This window comes from Artibeus jamaicensis, unplaced genomic scaffold (genome assembly GCF_021234435.1).
Source record: "Artibeus jamaicensis isolate MK-2021 breed Jamaican fruit bat unplaced genomic scaffold, CSHL_Jam_final scaffold_1283, whole genome shotgun sequence".
Taxonomy (NCBI): Eukaryota; Metazoa; Chordata; class Mammalia; order Chiroptera; family Phyllostomidae; genus Artibeus; species Artibeus jamaicensis.
In genome coordinates, this window is record NW_026522028.1 from 5,660,477 (window position 1) to 5,664,666 (window position 4,190).

The 4,190-nt window shown below is 45.0% G+C and overlaps 1 pseudogene; it reads left to right on the forward strand.

The window, feature by feature from the left end:
• The first annotated feature begins 212 nt into the window (after nucleotides 1–212).
• Nucleotides 213–1,601, forward strand: LOC119035625 (vimentin-like; annotated as a pseudogene).
• The last annotated feature ends 2,589 nt before the right edge of the window (nucleotides 1,602–4,190 follow it).

The following is a 4,190-nucleotide window of genomic DNA, read 5'->3' on the forward strand; positions in this document are numbered from 1 at the left end:
TCCATTGTCCAAAACTAGTCACATGGCCTAACCCAGAGTTAAAGTGGAGGGGACTACATCAGGGCCTGAATACTGGGAGGTGTAATCTGTTACTGGTCAACAATATAGCAAAACAAGAGCCAGCTCTCTGCCACTAGCACTCAGGTGTCCCTGTGCCAGAGACCTAGCCATGTGCCCACTGCGCAGCACAGCCACTGCCACCCTCCTTGGCTATGGACACCAGGTCTGTGTTGTCGTCACCTACTGTAGGATGTTTGGCAGCCCTGGCAGTCAGCTGACCAAGCTCCAGAGGAAGCTACATGACCACATCCACCCCCTCCTACAGCCTGGGCAGTGCACTGCACCCCAGCACCAGTGACAGCACCTACACCTGGTCCTTGGGTGACAGGTGGACTGTATGCTGTGCACTCCATGTGCACCTGTGGAGCACTGTCCTGGGCATGCAGGACTCTGTACACTTCTCGCTGGCTGGCTCCACCGGGTTCAAGAACGCCCACACCAACGAGAAGTCAGAGCTGCGGGCGCTGAAGGACCACTTCGCCAACTACACAGACAAGGTGAACTTCCTGGAACAGCAGAACAAGATCCTACTGGCCCAGTTCCAGCAGCTCAAGGGCCAGGACAAGGTGTGCCTATGACAAGGAGATGCAGGCACTGTACTGGCAGGTGGACCAGCTCACCAGTGACCAGGCCCACATGCAGGTGGAGCGTGCCAGCCAGCTGAGGGCATTCTGCAGCTCCAGGGGGCGCTGCTTCAGAGAGAGTAAGCCCAGGGCATTCTGCAGCCCCTCAGACAAGATGTTGGCAGTGCTGCTTTGGCATGTCTTGACCTTGAACATCAAGTGGAATCATTGGAAGAAGAGATCGCCTGCTTGAAGAAACTCCATGATGAGGAAATCCAGGAGCTGTGGGCCCAGATTCAGCAACAGCACATCCGGGCCTCACCTCACAGATTTCCTGTGTGACATACGTCAGCAGTGTGAAAGCGTGGCTGCCAAGAACCCTCAGGAAGCTGAGGAATGGTACAAGTCCAAGTCTGCTGATGTCTCCGAGGCTGCTAATGGAACAATAATGCCTGCACCAGGCAAAGCAGGAGTCAAATGAATACCGGAGACAGGAGCAGTCCCTCACCTGCAATGTGGACATGCCTAAGGGAACTAAAGAGTCTCTGGAGTGCCAGGTGCATGAAATGGAAGAGAACTTTGCTGTTGAAACTGCTAACTACTAAGACACTCTTGGCTGCCTGCAGGATGAGATTCAGAACATGAAGGAAGAAATGGCTTGTTGCCTTCATGAATACCCAGACTCACTGAATGTTAAGACGGCTCTTGACATTGAGATCACTGCCTACAGAAAGCTGCTGGAAGGTGTGGCCAGCAGGATTGCTCTGCCACTTCCCAACTTTTCTTCCCTGAACCCGACCGAGGGAAAGCACTCTGGAGTCAGCCCCCCTGGTTGACACCCGCTCAAAAAGGACACCGCTGATTAAGACAGCAGAAACTCGAGAGGGGCAGGTCATTGATGACACTTCTCAGCATCATGATGATCTGGAACAAAAATTGCACACAGTTGGTGTGGCACTGTATTACCAACAAGAATAAAAAAAAGAAATCTATATCTTAAAGCAGCGGTCCCCAACATTTTTAGCATCAGGGACCAGTTTCATGGAAGACAATTTTCCATGTGTGTGGGGGTCAGTTAGCATGATTCAAGTACATTACATTCAAGCTGACCTCCTGCTGTGTGGCTGGTTCCTAACAGGCCAGGACTGGGACCAGTATGGATCCACAGCCCAGAGGTTGGAAACCCCAGTCTTAAAGAAACAGCTTTCAAGTGTCTTTCTGCAGTTTTTCAGGAGCACGAGATAGATTTGGAATAGGGATAAACTCTAGTTGTTAAGAGCCAACACTCCTTTTTTTAAAAAGATTTCATTTATTTATTTTTAGAGAGAGGAAAAGGGAGGGAGAAAGAGAGGGAGAGAAACATCAATGTGAGATTGCCTCTCGCACGCCCCCTACTGGGGACCTGGCCTGTAACCTAGGCTTGTGCCCTGACTGGGAATCAAACCAAGGACCCTGTATTCCCAGGCCCGCACTCAATCTACTGAGCCACACCAGTCAGGGCAGAACCAACACTCTTAAGGGACTGAGAAAAAAGTTTACAACATAATCTAGTTTACAAAGAAGTTTTCTGCTGGAATATTTTTTTAAAGTATTTTTGAATAGCATTTGAACTTTTTTCCCAATAAGTCTCTGACCAATTTGTTTCTGTTTCAAAAAATCTTTGGAAAACAAAAGAAAAAAAGCCAAACCAAGCCAAACTTTAAGAAAACTTTTAACAGAAACCCACCGATTTAAGAAGACTTGCCCCAGTCTGTAGCCACACCACTCCGAGCGCACCCAATATTGCCCGACCTAGGAAGCGCTTCCTGTGTGTATGTTACACTTCAACAAAAGTTAAGGTAAAAAGAAAAACCCTTTTGATTTGTTTATATTTAGTATATATGGTTTTGGGCAATATTTTAAGATCATGAAAATTTTTTTGTTTCATTTTTTTCACTCACCGCTTTGTAATTTTTATATTTTTCAGTCATTATACTTCTGCACAAAACTTACAAGAAAGCATGCAACCTTATTAGAAACAAGAAAATAAGAAAATTAAAAATTAAAAAGGACTCTTTCCAATAGTCAAAGAGTAGAATATGCCGGAATACTCAAAACAGGGTCATTTTTTTAAATCCCCTCATTTAAAATAACTACATAGACTTCTTTTTAGTACCCAGGACATCCACCTTTTGCCAATATATTTTCTGCAGTTATAAAAATAGAAAAATGTACATTCTTAATATAAATGCATAGCACGTCATAACAGTGGTTGTTGATTAGAAAGCATGAGGGACAAAAAAAAAGGCAAATGCATAATCCCATAATGGTTAACGATATTCCAAGGCAGACTATCACACAATGGTGGGATTTTTTCCCTTCTAGTCTCACGCAAGGTTCAAATTTCGGTACGTGCAGATGAGATACCAACCCAGCGGCACTTCAAGCTTGCAATACAATCCTTTATGGCATTAAAAGGGAACATATATTTATTTGTCACCTCTCCGTCCCTTCTGTCCTCTTTCTGCACACCGACCTCTGCAGTCAGCACGGCTCTGCCCTATCTGATGCAGCTTCTTTCGCTTGTCAGAACCATGCTGACACATTGAAGCTGAATAGCAGGTGATGCGCTCCATTTTCGGCACCTGCATGGCCAGGGGTTTGGCTTTAATCTTTCAGGGCATCATGTGTTTCTACGGCTTCGAAGTAGACAAAGAGGGAGCTCTTCCATAATTGTACCCTGCCGCTATTATGACAGTGTGCTGTTAACAAGCGCTAAGCAAAGGCTGGCCAACCCCTCGTGGTGACGAAGACCCCAGCGGAGCTCTTACAGTCTCCCTTGAAGAAAGTAAATTTGAGACACTTAGGATTGATTTCCTCTAAATCAAGGGAACACAGGGGAGGATGGAGTTTTTCAATATTTCCTAAGGGGAAAAAATAAAGTAAGACCCTTTGGGGACAGTGTAGGTTAGATCAGGGATCCTGTAAGTCTGATACCTTGAGTTTCTTTTGTATTTTTAAAATCAAACTATCATTTACATACCATAAAAGCCCACATTTGAAACATATAGCTTGATGAGCTTTAATGCCATTGCAACCACCATCCTAATCAAATTATGAGCATTCCCATCACCCTAGAAAGTTCCTTTGCAGCCCTTTCCAGTCAATCCCCCTGCCAGAGGCAACCGCTTTCTGATGGTTATTGTCATAGCTTAGTGGAAATGTACAGTATTTTGTGTCTGCTTTAGTCTCCTTTCACTCAACAAAGTGTCTTGGAGATTCATACATGTCGTTGAGTGTATTGGTGGCTCATTCTCTTTATTGTTGAATATTACTTAATTTTATGACTATATGCCAATTTACTTATCCATTCACCTGTTGATGGCTATTTGGATTATTTCCAGTGTTGGGCTATTATAAATAAATTTACCATGAACATTCTTTTTTTTAAAGATTTCATTGATTTATCTTTAGAGGGGAAGGGAAGGAGAGAGGGAGAGAAATATCAATGTATGGTTGCCTCTCGTGCGTCCCCTGCTGGGAACTGGCCTACAGCCCAGGCATGTGCCCTGACTGGGAATCAAACCA